General features: G+C 40.0%; 1 pseudogene; it reads left to right on the top strand.

Annotated features, from left to right (window-relative positions):
• The first annotated feature begins 2,760 nt into the window (after positions 1 to 2,760).
• LOC133052575 (histone-lysine N-methyltransferase SETMAR-like) overlaps positions 2,761 to 16,145 on the top strand; it is a 28,514-nt pseudogene continuing 15,129 nt past the window's right edge.

The following is a 16,145-nucleotide window of genomic DNA, read 5'->3' as shown; positions in this document are numbered from 1 at the left end:
CAGAGCATACAGTTGCCGGCATCAGAACCCATCATAAAGAAGAGCAAGAAATTTCCATCTCCCGCCCCCTCATGATCAAACTGGGGCTTCAGCCCACACAGATCTGTCACTCTGAGAAGGCTCCCCAGTCACAGCATCATCTTTGCCAAGGAAGAACAGAGAAAATTGCATCTCAGAGCTACACAAAGTTAACTTTTCTATTCTAGCCTGTATTTTAGCAGCACTGTCTTCTTAGAACAATTATCTCAAAAGTAAAAACTCAGTTTTCACCTAAAGTGGAAAACTGACTTGGGAGAGGAGTGTCCTGGACTAAGTTCATACCAGATCCTAAAATCATATTGCAAAAGAACCAAACCGTAGAATAGTGGAACACAGAATGTAAGATTTGGCATAATCAAAAAAAGGTGGGGGGAAGGAGGGGGGAAAGAAACAAAACCTCCTTTGACAGGCCCCCTCCTAACTTGTCACCTGAAATGAAGAGAAATATTCCTTGAAAAAGAATTAATTACAGGGTTTCTATCATGCCATTCTGCTATCCCAAAATAGTAGCACTAACACTGATTCACAAACACACGCTGCCATCTAAACCTTAACCCATGCTCTCAGCATCGGTTCAAAGGTCCTCCCTTTCAGGAAGCTTCTTTAAGTAGACTGACCCATATCTCATTCTCTGTCCCAATCTCCCTAGCATAAGTTTATAAGTGCGTTGTGTGCTGCTCAGTATTGGTGGGAAAAAAATGTAAGGTTTCCCTTCCCAATTAGATGGTAGGCTCAAGAGCAAGGAGTTTGTTTATAACATCCCTGTTGGTAGGTGTTTCTCAAATACTTGCTGCTCAACTATAAAACACTGAAGTGCTAAGGAAGCTTAAGCAAGCCTGGCTCCCACTGGGTCCACAGGACTCACACACAGAGGGCCATCCATGATACCATTTCAGTGTTGAAAAGAAGGTACCTACCGACAATCCATACAATCCAGAAAGCTGTTTGTTGCTATTATATTAATGAAAAATTGTCCCAAATGCTCAATACCAAACATTTAAGTATGGAGATTCATGTACTCACAGGGAGATAGAGGCTCAGGCAATGCAGCCCATTGAAACCCTTAAAGGAGATCTGTGTTGGAGGAGGCAGGATGTGGGTTGGAAATCTTGCCTCACTTATTATGCCTTCTTTCACTGCTCATATCCACAAATGTAACATTTTGCAAGTAACAGAGTTCAAAGGCCAATATTTCCTCAGGTCCAACAGACTGAAAGTGGGTGTTCCTCTATGTTCTTGGGAAGAAAAAGTTCCAGTGCCACAAATTCATCTGCAAGTCTTGTGTCAATGCCAAGACTGTAGTACAAGGATGACAGGAACAGGGGAAGGCGCCTGGACAGGGAAAACCAAAACAAGAGATGTATATATACACGGCAAAGTATAGGTATGAGCAAGGCAGGTAAACCAAAAGCAGGAGGTCACAGTGGACGAAGGTAGAAGTCAGACAGGTCATGAGGAGTCTGGAAACACATGGGTACCAGAGAACAAAGCAAGAATTGACTTGACCAATTAAAGTAAATACAATGGATGTGGAGGCAGAGTCCCAGTTATGCCACTTACTAGATCTGTGATGCTTGACAGGTTGCATCTCCAACGGCCTAAACTCCTTTATCTATGAAACAGGGACAGTTAAACCTACTCAACTGCCTACCTCACATTCAGTAACAGGAAACAAAGGAGATAAAGCACATCTGAACATGCCTGCTAAATTCCAAATCACTGTTCAAATGTAAGTGACTGCTGTGATGAGATCATTTTGTGGACAAGGAGAAGTATGTGGCACTACTGGACTGGTAAGCCCAGTAGTGAGTCCAGAACTTGCATCATAGACCACAGAAATGCAAAAATAGATCATAGCAGCAGAGAGAAGATTCCTAGAGTAGCAACAACAAAGAGGCCATGTAACTAACATCCTTCCACTGCAGGAAGTATCTTACATAAGCTAAGGCAGGACACAAAGAAAAGGCAAGACTTTCTCTTCCCTCTTAACAGAATAAAATTAATATCATGCATTTGTGAGCACCTACTGTGGGCCCATATGGGATTGCAGGAGGAAGGGGAGGAGACCCATGAGGGAGTGGGCTGACTCCTGCTCCTTGCCTCAGTGAGTGGCACTAACACCCACCCAGTGGTCCAAACCAGAAACCTGAGAGTCAACTCTAGACTTCTCCTCCCTGCCTCTGGCCCTTCTCATCTGATCAGTCACTAAGTTCTATCAATTTTGCTCCCAAACACCTCTAAAATCAGTGCTTTCTCTCAATTTCTATTGCCATGGTACTCACTCCCTCAGTCCTCCAGTATCTTAACCTCCTAATCAGCCTCCATGTCATCAGTCATCTTTTAAAATCACTAATCAGATCATGTAACTATTTCACACAAAATTCTACAATGGCTAACCACCACTGCATGTAACCTGAAGTTCAGTGGATAATACAAGACAATATAATAAGCACATGCTAAATGGTATGTTGCAGAAAACAGGCACCGAAGGAGATGAAAAAAAAAGCAACACAGGTTCCCTTACTGGGGAAGAATACAAGGAGAGGAGGAGACTTACACTGAGTCTCAAAGAACTGACAGAATTGGAAAAGTTGGAAGTATGTAAGTATGTCTGCATCTGAGGATATGTGTGGGGGTGGGGGGTGGGAGAATCACAGAGATTTTTAAGAAGGAGAATTAAACCTCAGGAACACAATGAGCTTCCTAAGATTCAGGGGGATAATGTCAGCCCCCACGCAGCACCAAATAAGCACATTTCCAGTTAATAAGGTGGCTTGCTCTTTGCTTTCTGAAAATGGAGAAATTAAATTATCTGCTTTGAAAAGGCTGCCTCAGAAGCACTTGGCAAACAGATTGAATATGGAGCCACCATCCTGGCAGAAGATAAATCAGATACAGAATGGCTCTGACAAAGCTCAGAACATGCGACGAAAACTGAGAGAGACAGGACCTGGATTCCAGCCATATCCAGTGTGTCAAGGTCTCTGAGGGGCAGCTGCAAGAAGGAAGCTAAATCAAAGATGAAGAAGCAGTATTTTAAAGAGACTATCATCTACAGAAACAGCGCCACTTCCAAAAAAAATAGTAGCAACGGGATGCATTTTAAAAAAGCACTTTAATATGGAAGTGAGACAAACAGCAGGCAGACGCACAGAGGCTGACACAGTTGTTTCTGTGTTTTAAAAACTGGGAAGCTTTTGGAGAACCCAGCCATTCCAATTCTCGGTACTGTGACTCCCACATGATACTAATATGTTTGGCTGAGAGTTGAGAAGTTCATAAAATCAACCTCATTTTTTGCCAATTTGTATGATATCAAATACACAGCTTTTATTAGCGGTCGGTTTTTTTTTTTTTTTTTTTTTTGGCTGAGCAACACAGCCATCATACAGGATCTTAGTTTCCCCTCCAGGGATAGAACTTGCGCCCCCTGCAGTGGAAGCACAGAATCTCAACCACTAGACCAGCCAGGACGTCCCTTTATTGGTGATTTTTATTGACATAACTAATTGTGGTGATATCATGTTATCTGTCAAGTCAAATTCACCTTTTGGAGACTGTTTTCTGTCTCTGCATAGTAAACACAAAATATTCCTAGTTCATGATGTTGACATGGGAGAGAACAGCCTTGGTGCCCTGGTCAGAGAAAGAATCTGGGCCTGAGTGGAATACACCAAAAGGAGGGATTTAGGACTTGTATAGCATTGAAGATTCTGCCTAGGACTTCTGGAGAATAGATATATAACAGATCATAATGAGAGGTGATAGAGATAGATGACAAGACCTAAATGATGAGATATAGACGATGACAGAGACAGACCGCAATTGCATTCCACTCTAATTAAAGATAGAGCAAACAGCACACAGTTGCATCTTAGCTAGATTGTGAACCTGAACTGAACTTCCTGCCTGCAGATGTGTGGGTGTTCAAGCTAGAGAGGCTCATAGAACATGTAGCTCTCGACACAGCACAGATGTATCTAAGCACAAACACCTTCTCCCCCGCTCAGGATATACGCTGAACCATATAATTATTCTATCAAACTTAATACTGACAGCCAGATTTGGATCTCCCAATAGCTCAAAAAGAGTTGCAGTTGTTTTTTTTTAAATAAAGCACCAAAAATAAATGCAGGACCTGGCTTGCAATAATTCATGGCCCCAGGCTCTACCATCCTGATCTGAATGAGCACAGGTGTGAGACAGTTCTGTACTTCCTCTATTCTGTTCTCCTGTTTGGCTAAGTTTGGGTCCACTGAAGGGAGAAAGTAGGTGCCTTTACACCCTGGACAAGTTGATCAAATCCACTGCTGTCATTTCCAGAGTTAATCTACCTCATAGCAGGAAATATCTAGGGCTTCCTAGGTGACTCAGAGGTAAAGAATCTGCCTGCAATGCAGGAGACATAATAAGATACGGGTTTGATCCCTGTGTTGGAAAGGTCCCCTGGAGGAGGGCATGGCAACCCACTCCAGTATTCTTGCCTGAAGAATCCCATGGACATAGGAGCCCAGCAGGCTACAGTCCATGGGGTCACAAAGAGCCAGACAAGACTGAGCACACACACGGGGAGTATCTGCAGAAGCTTCCTCACTTGGCAATATTGGGTTAGTTATTTCAGACTGAAAGCTCAGCCCAAATGTCACTTTCCCCAGGAAAGCCTCCCAGACTAGATAACCCATTAAATATGAATTCTTTAACACCCTCTCACTCTTCTTTCTCACTCAACTCAATTGCTATTAATTATCTAAAGTGAAAAAAGTGATAGTCATTCAGTCGTGTCTGACTCTGCTGCTACCCCATAGACTGTAGTAGCTTGCCAGGCTCTTCTGTCCATGGAATTCTCCAGGCAAGAATACTAGAGTATGTTGCCATTCCCTTCTCCAGGGGATCTTCCTGACCCAGGGATGGAACCCAGCTCTCCTACATTGCAGGCAGATTCCTTAGCATCTGAGCTACCATATTAATTATCTAAGTGTTGTCCAATAGAACTTCTGATGAGAATGGAAATAAATGTTCCATATCTGTGCTGCCCAGTACAATGGTCATTAGCATGTGGCTATTGAGTCCTTGAACTGTTAATGTAACTGAGAGACTGAGTTCTCTTTGACTTTAAATAATTTAAACTTAAATTGCTATACATAGCTTGGTTATCATTGCAGACAGCACCAGCAATTGCATTCTGTGTTTTAAGAGGGCAAGAGTTATTCTGGTGTTTTTGTAACACTGTATCCCCAGGACGCATGCACAGTAAGCATTCGATGAATACGTAATTGCTCGATCAGTTAATCAGTCTACTATTATTTATTTATTTAGCCCACCAATATTAACTCTCTTGGAAACTATTTCACAAATGATTCCACAAGATGATCATTTGATATTCAGGCTGAGGTAGGAGAGTGTAAGCATTGAAGGTAATGGGGAAGGGAGCAGGAAGGAGGAGAAGGCAGCTACCTGAGTCCACATTCTGGTTCAGATACTCAGTAGCTATATGACCTTGGGAAAGTCCTTTAACCTCATTGAGTCTCAGCTTCCTCATCTGTATAATCTGGACAATAATATCTATCTATCTAGGGTTGTTGTGATGGTGAAATAAAATAATGCATACAAAGCACTATAAATGTAAGTGGTATCTATTATAACTATTTCTATTTATTGAAAGAATAGGATTAGCCAGACAAAGACAGCATAACCCAAGAGACCAAATTTTATACAAAAAGCACAGTCTCTAGTATCTCTCCTGAGAAATTCCTTTGTTTTCTCTATTTTCAACCAAATTCAAACAGGATCCTATATGCCACCCTCCTACTTCCTCTTCTTCATGGGGATAACGACTTAGCCAATACCTAGCCACTAAATTCATGATTCAATAGCATCTTATACAGTGACATTTTTTCAACTAATACAGGCTTCCTAAAACCACACAATCTCCTCTATATCAGCCACTGTGGTATTACAGCCTGCTCTGAGTATTTATCATGATAATGGGTGCTTCTGTCTTTGGTCCTGCCTCCCCTACCAACACAGACACTGGAAGAGATGGCAGCATTTCAACCCATGATGCTCAGTGTGAGAAACAGCCTTCATAGTTTGGAATTGATAGCTATGGCTCAGGACAGGAGACTTCTGTCTGAACATCCCATATACAGCTTCTCATAAACAAGGGCAAAAGTTGCCATACAATTCATTAACATTGCAAGGACCATCGAGTCTTCCTGTTTCAGGACAAAGTTGAAAATATTTTTAAAAATTGGAAAATGGAATTTGAAGCAAATCAATCCTACTTTTAAAACATTTGGAACCTCATGTATCTAAAATTCAGTCACTCTCCAGTATACAAATAAATAAAATACACATAACTTATCAACTTCAGGGGCAGGACAATAAAAAAGAAAAACAGGATCTATATGTTAATGAGGTCCTGTCTTAATTAAGCAAAGCATACTATAGCTTCCAGTTTTACTTTTCAAGTGGAAAAAAGAGAGGTCACAGAACATGTTTGTCTATGCTTAAAAAGCCTTTGGAAGCAATTCAATCTGAGTTTCTTTTTTATAGATAAGGAACTGAAATGCAGAGAGGGAACATGACTTTTCCAAGGGCACCAAGACTCAGACCTGAATTTACATACTGGATTTTCCTTTTACTAGGTGAAGTTATTTGACCTCTCCAATCCTTATTTTTCTAAGAATATGGGATGAATAATGATCCTCCACCTTGCGTGTTTACCATAAGGACTACATAAGAAAACATATAAAACACCTACTTTGTGCTGGACATATAAGACAAGTTGAGTAAACTTAGTTTTCTTCTCTTGACCATGTATTATAGTGTTCTTTTTATTTAGCTATATCTTTATTTGCTTCATGGAAATAACAGCAACAATTTATCTTTGCGAAAAGAGATGGGGACAAAGTTGGTCACCAGAATTTCTTTCAAGAATAACACTGTCTTGGATTGGAAGACTGCCTTAGTAGGTGTTTAAGGCAAAAAGATAGAAAGTGACCCTCCCCACCACTCCCCCAACCTCTTCCTCCTTCAAAAAAACAACCTGGATAAGCAGGCGGCACCAAGTCAGGATGGGCACATTGTTGCTATGAATGGAATGGGGAAGGAATTTTGTTGTTATCTTAAAATATGAGAGAACATGAAAGAAATTGGTCAGCTAGAAAGAGACTTGGGTTCAGAGAACATGTTAGTGAAACTCCACAGGGTTGTGGTAGCTAATATTGTCTGTGGTACATGTTAAAGTCATTTGCATTGCTGTAACGTAAATTATTCTCCATAGCCTCTATAAAATTTCAGTAAATTCTACACTGGTAATACTTTATATATGTGGATTATTTGGAGGAAACTTGAATTTTTAGGGATGCAGGGAAAGGTTTTGGACTTCCATAGTCCATGAAATCGGCAAGAATTCATGCTAATTACAACTAGGACTGACTCTGAGGTTGTACCTAACTTTTGAGGCATGAACATCTCAAGCATCATAGGACATTTATCAAATCCATGCCTCTTAGGTGTCCTGTCCCTAATCTAGCTTCCAACGAGATGGGATTCAAGCTCTGAGGACTAAGGGCAACTATATTAGAGGTAGGTAGTCAAAAGGCATAGAACTGAAAGCCAAAGTTTCTTAAGTGCCCCTAAGGAAATGCGCAAAGTGTTATTTCCAAGTATCAGGCACTATCCCCAGAGAGGAAGAAGGGGAGCAGTGGCCAAACGTCAAATCCAGCTTCAATGACCTTTTTAAAGAACCAATTCTAGGTTAGTCTTGATACCAGCTTCTCCCTAAAATAATATATTCCTCTCTTCCTTGATTTATCTTGAACGTATAGTCCCCATAGCCTCCAGGCTTTCTGGAATTTTCACTGACAATTCCAGATATGCCAAAGATAACTGGGATATGCAATCCCTATTTTCTGCTAACACCTAGGTAGAAAGTCCCTGAAGACAGAACAAAAACTTGACATGACAAAAATATATGAAAAAAACCCTCCCCCTTTTTAGTGCCCTGAGGTCCATATTTCAGCAATTCTCAAATTTAATGTGTATAAGAATCACCTGAGCTTTCTTGAGCCCCACCACAGAAATTTTGATTCAGTCTGAGTAGTCAGGAAACTGCATTTTTAACAATATCTCTAACTGCTTCTTATACAGAAAGTATATTAGTCTGCTAGGGCTGACATAACAAATAACCACAGACTATGTAGCTTAAATAGCAGAAATTCATTCCTCACGGTTCTGACTGAGGGGAGTCTAACAGAACATGCTGGCAGATTTGATTTCTCCTGACACCTCTCTTTCTTTGGACTGCAGATGGTGGTGTTGTTTGTGTCCTCACCATGGCCTTTTCTCTGTGCATGGGCATCCCTTGTCTCTCTGCCTCTTCATGTAATAATACCATTTCTATTGGATTAGAGCCCCATCCTCATGACATCACTTAATGTTAATTGTCTCCTTAAAGGCCCTCTCTCCAAATACAGTCAAATGAAGGTTAGGACTTTGACATATGAATGAGAGGGGGGCGGGGGAACCAACTCAGTTCATGACAGATAGTTTATAAACATGGAGAAATAATGATGGCCAAACTGCGAAATAAAGAATATAGTTAGTTAGAAACAGCTACCCAGAACCCATGGTATACAGATTCTAGGGTACTTATAGGAGAAACTACAAAATAAAAATGCTCCTACCTTCATGAAATTTTAAGATAAAAGGAGAATTTTATAAATACACTCAAGAAATTTACAAGTGCCAAATACTGTATTGACTAAAAAGTTCATTTGAGTTTTTTCAGATGATGTTACAGAAAAACCCAAACAAAATTTTGGCCAATTCAATAAATACAGTGACCATATAATTTATCATCTAAATAAGGACACTTGAGAGTAAAACAAGACAAAAGGTATAAACTGGAATATCCAGGGTAAACCATACCCTCTGGTCATCCAATAGATACTTTCTCCTTAAATGTTCAGGGACAAAGCCAGCTTTAAAAGGTAGACAGCAGCCCAGTCCATTCACATTTGCTGCACACTTAATAAAATGACTTCCTTCCAGGTGAATTCATCTTATAAAATATAAATAGTAATTGAGAGGGTATGGGGGTTAGAAGGAAGGGCACAGTGATACATGAAACCATTATCACTTATTAATGCCTTAGTTTGAATTAGTATTTTCCATATTATCTTGAGGTCTCAGTTGAGCCCTATTAAAAAGGATGCAGAATAGGTATACTTTGATAAAGAAAGGAGGAAAAGGCCATGGATGAGGAAGTGGAGGCTCCAGGAAGTTAAGTGATTTGCCCAAAGTTACATAGCTCATAAGTGAAGAGGCTGTTTTCTAACCCTGGCTTTCTGTCTCCTATTCTGGTGTTCCTATCTGTCCATTATACTCCAAGATCTTTTGGAAACAATAGCCTTACATGAGTGTGAAGGATTCTGGGCACCCAATGAATAGAATTAAGTCTGGAGCACTTGACATATGTGGTAGAAGAACAACACACACCCTCACCCTGGCAAAGATGTCCACTTCTCAACCCCCAGAATCTGAGAACATGCTAGGTGATAATGGAAAAAGGGAACTAAGGCTGAAGATGGAATTAATGTTAATAATCAGCTGACTTTAAAATAGAGATTATCCTCAATTACCTAGATGGGTCCAATCTAATTAAAAGATCCTTAACACTGGGAAAGGGAGAGAGAAAGGTAGGTCAGAGCCATCCCCCATGAGAAAGAGTTCACTGGTCATTGCTGGTTTGAAGATGGAGGATGGAGCCACAAGTCAAGCAATGTAGCCTCTAGAAGCTGGAAAAGGAAAGGAAAGAGATTCCGCCTGAGAGCCTCCAGCAAGGAATTCAGGCCTGCCGACATCTTGGTTTTTAGCCCAGTGAGATCCATTTTGGACTTCCAGACTTCAACCTCCAGAACTGTAAGATAATAAATGTATATTATCTGAGCCACTAAGTCTGTGCTAATGTGTTATAGCAGCAATGGAAAACTAATACAACACAGCAGGAAGAGTGATAAGGAAGGACAGTGGTGGGGGCGGTGCACGTGTGTGTGCGCATTTGTGTGTGTGTGTCTATGATAGAAAGAGACAATACAGAGACCCAACAGATTTGAGGTAATTTATCTGCCACAGCAAACTTTATCTACTTTGCTCTTCTATTTGCGATTTGCCCAACAGATAAAATGAGTAGATACTTTAGATAATAGTTTTTAATATATGTAGTCTTGGAGTCTTCTAGTATTCAAAATCTGCATGAATAAATCACTCATTTGATAATGCTGCATTAGGACAGATGCAGAGTCCATTCCCTTCCCAATACATCTCTCTGGAAAGAATTAGCATTTTAAAACTAGAACTTGAAAGGGTAAATTAAGAGAAGGAAGACTGAAATAAAATGTTTCCCTTCCAAACTTTCCTCTGAAAAGAACATGTCTGCCTGCATGACCCAAGGATGATTTTGCCAGTGACTTGCACAAGCATGAAATTCTATTTACTCTGCATTTATTTTTCTATTACTTGATTCCATGGAGAAAGAAGAGTGTTAACCAATTACAGAGGAAGCTGACTCTCGATGTGCTTTTCCCAAATGACAACCAGATTTTCAGGGCCAGGGTTTGATCTGTGAATATACTGCACTGTCTCAGAAAAGGGCCCTGAACTGGACTCTTACATAGAACCATTTGTGACAATATCAGAATTCTAATAGTTCTACAATTTTTACTACCTTGAGCACTGTATCAAGAGCAATACTCTATCAACCTTCAAACCAACAGTCTAAAAAAAGATTTCTCTTCAACTAAATGTTAAACAATTGAATGACTGGCTCATGGGGCTCAAAATTTTCAATAGTCTCTCACCCAAAAGAATTCAATTCTTTCCAAGAGCTCAGCAGTTAATATCCACAGTAGGGAAGGCAATTAGCCAATTCATAAAGTTGGGTTCAGCTGACACATCCATTGGAAAGGGAAATTATTTTTTAGCTTATGTAAGAATCTGTAACTCAATTTCAGTCAAGACTAATATTACAAAGAGTGTTCACCCATGGCTAGATCATCCTTTTGTCTTAGGCCATTGTGACTCTATGAATATTTCAACCAGGGCCATGAGCACCATCACAACAGGATTAACTTTACAAAAGTCCACTTCTTTAGTGGATTGTAATATCATCTGCCCAGCATAATATTCCTTTCCCTTTTCTTCTTGTAACCAAATCTCCCTTCCCATAGGAAACTTATTCCATAAAATTTAAGTGAGGCCATCATCTCATAATCATCTGCCCCCACCATATCACCTGAGTTGGTATGTAAACTGGAATCACCATGCTTTCCTTGAAACTAACACAAAAGTGTAAATCAACTATATGTCAATTTTAAAAATATTTATTAAATGAGGGGACTCCCCCCAAAAAAGTCCTGGGATGGATGCTATCAATGAATGTGAAGAAAAATAAGGCAGTAAGTACCTCCACTCCACAGACTGACAGTCCACTGAGGGAGAGAGGTATTTACTCAAATAAACCAAAGCAGAGTATGATAAGTACTCCAAAGTAAGTGCAACCAATGGGCTATGGGGAAATAAGGGGCAAGGGAATTTATCCCAATTGGAGGCCTCTTGGGAGGCCTTCTGGAGTACTTATTATTTGAGAAATGTCTTTGAAGGCAGGTAAAACGGAAAATTCCTGGAAAAGAAGCAAGTGTGCAAGATGAGACAGAGCTGAACCTGTAAGAGAAAGGCAGAGTTGTCTCATTCAGTTTAAGATCACCTGACAGTACTGCCATTTACAGATTGCAATGTTGTGGATGGTGGAAATTGTGTCATATAAAATGAACGGAGAAACATAAGCTTAGATGAGATTGTAGGCACAAAAGGAGACCAAATATTATTCTGTATTTAAGGGGGAACCATCTTGAGAGGTAAAATGATACAGTCAGATCTATTTTGGGGCTTTTTCCCCCAGAAAGTTAGTCTGGCCCTAATGTAAAGGACAGAAAAAAGAAAGAACAGTTAGGAGTGGGGTATGCAGAAAATAAGAGCCTCAGCCTGAGTCACGGCACCAAGAGTGAGAAGATAATACACCAAAAAGGGAAAAGTCATATGTCTTCTAAATTAACAGCAGTGTTGGGCAAGAGTGGATGATGGTTAAAAATATAACCCTAATTTTCTTCCTCAGAACTTTTAACCTTCCATAGGTTATACTGCCTAGTAAATTAGTAGAGGGTAGAGTGGAGGAAATCCACAAAAATTTCTCTTCATAAAAATAATTCTAAACCACAGAAATGTTAAAACCACAGGAGGAAAAAAGGTTGGTTACTTTTAGTACCACATCTTTTTTGAAAAGGGGGTTGTGAGGAGTTAGCGAGTTTGATGGCTGACCTTAGAGATAAGTTACTCACCACTCTCTTTGGGCTGTTTTTAAATATCAAGGCCACATTCAAAAGACAAAGATTCCACTTCCAATTGCAGCCAAGGCGGAGTAACAGGGCTTGGATTATCTTCTCACCTGAAACGACCCAAAAAACAGAGACAATAATAAACGAGAGTTTTCAAGATATAGTACACCAAGCAATGAACAATAGTAATCCCTGAAACAAATGATTGTGCCAGTTTACTGCCTGAAAAGAGTTTCCAGGACACACTCAGGGCACAGGGAGAGAGAGAGAATGGAGGAAAAGTCTAATGGGTTTTCTGAGCTAGAGAGAAAGAATCTGTGAGTACAAGAAGAACAAGGAGTTCGTAGCACAGATAACCAGACAGGAGGGAGTAGCAGACAGAACCCTGGAAGTCAACAGAGTATTGATCAGAACATACATGCGAAGAAACTAACCAAGGGAGGGGAAAGAACCACCTGAAAGGACTGCAGGGAACAGTAGCCAGCACTCACCCAGGGCTAGGAATAAAGCCTGTTCCTATAAGCTAAACTGAAAAACCTAGGGTAGAGTACTTGTCAAAAACTGTAAAGTGTCTGGGTTTCCCCCTACTTGTAAACCAAAAAGATAAAACATACTTTTTCATGGGTACTGAAAGAAGATGAAAGACTCTTGGGTCAGAGATAGAGTTCTTATTGCTCACAGCACAGCAAGGAGCATGATCATGTGTTTATTTGTGTTGGTTCTCTGGTAAGTCATAACTGAATGCTTATGTCCTCTCAAAATTCCTATGCAGAACCACTAACCTCCTATATAACAATATGAGAAGGTGGAGCCTTTGGGAGACAACTAGGTTTAGATGAGGTAATAAGGGTAGGCCCCTATAATGGGATTAGTGTCCTTAAATGAAGAGACACTAGAAAGCTGGCTTCATTTTCTTCCCTCTGCCATGCAAGGATACAGTGAGAAGGCGGCTGTGTGCCAGTTAGGAAGAGGATTCTCAGCAGAATTTGACCATGCCTGCACCTTGATCTTGGACTTCTCAGATTCCAGAATTGTGAGGAAATATATGTCTGTTGTATAAGCCACACAGTCTATGGTGTTTAGATACAGCAGCCTGAGCAGATTAAGACAGTTCCCCTTGTCAATGAGTCCCATGGAGGTGATTTGATAAAGGCCCAGGTAAATGTGAACTTCCATCACAGCTGAGGAACACCAGGCTTGGATAACTGTTTTCATAAGCAGCAGTAAGCCTGTGGGTCCCTAAGAGAATGTTAACAATTCAGAAAGGCAACATAGGAAATCATTAGCACCCATTAAGCATGCAGGAACAAGATGGTGAAATCACCTGGAACATAGGCCTGGGAAGATAATAAGCATAGGAAAAAAAAGGGCCATAGCATGGTTCAAAGATACCTAGTTCACGGGCAAATAAAAGCAAGGAGAAGTGGCATGGTATAAGGGAAAATCATCTCACCTGTAAAATGAGGGTACTAATATTTACTTTGCAAGAAAATATTAATGCCTGGTATATAGCATATATTCATATAGCAAATGATAGCTCCTTGAAGACAAGGACCAGGAAAAAAAAAGCATATATATAGTACCAATGGGCTTCCCAGGTGGCCCACTGGTAAGAAATCCAACTGCCAATGCAGGAGGTGCAGATTTGATCCCTGGGTTGGGAATACCCCCTAGAAGAGGAAGTGGAAACCCACTGCACTAATCCCCTGGACAGAGGAGCCTGGCAGGCTACCGTCCATGAGGGGCAAAAGAGCTGGACATGACTTAGAAACTAAACAACATACTACCAATAGCAAGCAACAGTGCTTGAAAAGCATGAGGCACAGTGGAAAGAGAGAGAATGCTTTGCATTCAGGGAGACCTCGGCTTGAACCACTTGCTGTGTAACTCGAAGCATGTTATCTCCCCTCTCTGCTCCTCAGTTTCCTCATGTACAAAGTAGGGATGCAAATATCAATGTTGCAGTACTTAGAAATAATGTGTAAAATGTAATTGTCATCTGATATGTCTTGATAACTAATATCTATTATTTTTATTAATATAATTATTAAATTTGCCTCAAAACTAGCCTCAGGCAAAGTGTCACAGTGTGGAAGACTACTCTATAAACTCTTCAGCCCTATTTTCTGAAAGCACAGAAAACAGCACTATTGCTGATACCCATTTGCCTTTCATAGATAGCAGGAGTAACAAAAGACCAGGAAGCTCCATCCAGAGTTACAAGGCATTCAAATGAATTACAAGAAAGAAGTGTCACCAGACACATTAACAACAAAATAGAACAGTGTGCTGTAAGGTTTTTCCGAAGCCTTCCTGGCAAATATTAGCAGAATGTCAATGCTCAAACATACTCCAAGTTCCTATTAATGGCTACCTGAGTCGCCTTCACTTCCTTTTTTAGCTTTTGTTTTTTCAAGAAAAAGACTCAAATCTGTTCCTCATTTAAGGCACTAAGAAAATGAAATCTCTCTGACACACACATACACAAGACATAATTTATCTTCTTTCCATCAAGGCAAAGTCAAATGCTCTTAGCTAAATTTCCCAGTAAATCAAAGAAATCAATAACAAGGAGAAGCACACTGAATATTAGCTCTCAAAGGTTCATGAGAAAAAGAAACTGACAAAGAAAGTCCCATGTAACTCACTCACCAAGGTGATCCATAGGTATCAAATTTTTCTGAACCAAAAGTCAGGACACATAGGATGAAAATTATGAGCACACTTATGAGGGAAATGTTAATATCTAAAATCACTGCTATCCATTCACTTTTCTACCCAAACCTTAGACAAGTCAAAAGTCCTAGACTTAGAACATTTTAATTGATTATCTCTGGCTACTGATTCTGTATACTACATAATCACTTGGGCTAAGGGGAACTAAACAAAATGTAATTTCTACCAACAGAAAAGAAAATGAGCCAACAGAGATTCTAGAAGAGAGAACTCTAGTTGGAAAAACCCATCAGGAGAGGACAGAAAACAGTGCTCAAGACCAAAAAGAATGACTGGGCATTCTCATTAGTAATAGGAAAAGGTAGTAGGTAAAGAAAATTTTACTAAGATGAAACCAAACAGACTGAGGTCACAACAAGTATGAAAGGTGGCCTCACAGTCTGGTAACATTTGTTTTTAGAATGAGGATAAGTGACCATACAACTTTTGACTACTCGGGGATAGCCCTCTGGAAACTAAGCCATCATGAAAGAAATTTACTTACCAATAATCTGAAATTAAAATACAGATGACTTCTTCAAAATTGACCTGTACTCAGAACCTTTTTAGCTAGCCATGAGGATAATTTGGTCTGGTGGAAAGAGCCTTCCACTAGCAGTTAGGTGACTTGATTTTTGATACTTCCTATATCTTGACTATTACTCTGTGGCTTTGTGAAATGTGGTCCATGCCCAGATAGAATTCAGCCACTCTGAGACTGCTTGTGACCTATTTTTGTTCATTCTAATTAATAAGATATTGATTATAATAACACATAGCGGGTATGGCATCAGTGAAAATTATGGAGTAAAGAATCCCTAGGGCCAATCCCTCCACAAAAACACCAAAGAGAAAAAAAACTGACAAAAACTATCAGAATCAAATTTATCAGAACTCCACAAAACAGACAAAGCAAATATTTCAGTAAGAAAAAGGTGACTAAAACCCAGTTAACAGAGCTTTGTGGCATTTTAGCTTATTCCTTCTGCATCC

Source organism: Dama dama, chromosome X (assembly GCF_033118175.1).
Source record: "Dama dama isolate Ldn47 chromosome X, ASM3311817v1, whole genome shotgun sequence".
In the NCBI taxonomy this organism is placed as follows: domain Eukaryota; kingdom Metazoa; phylum Chordata; class Mammalia; order Artiodactyla; family Cervidae; genus Dama; species Dama dama.
The sequence above is the reverse complement of the archived record's forward strand: the minus strand, read 5'-3'. Positions and strand labels throughout refer to the sequence as shown.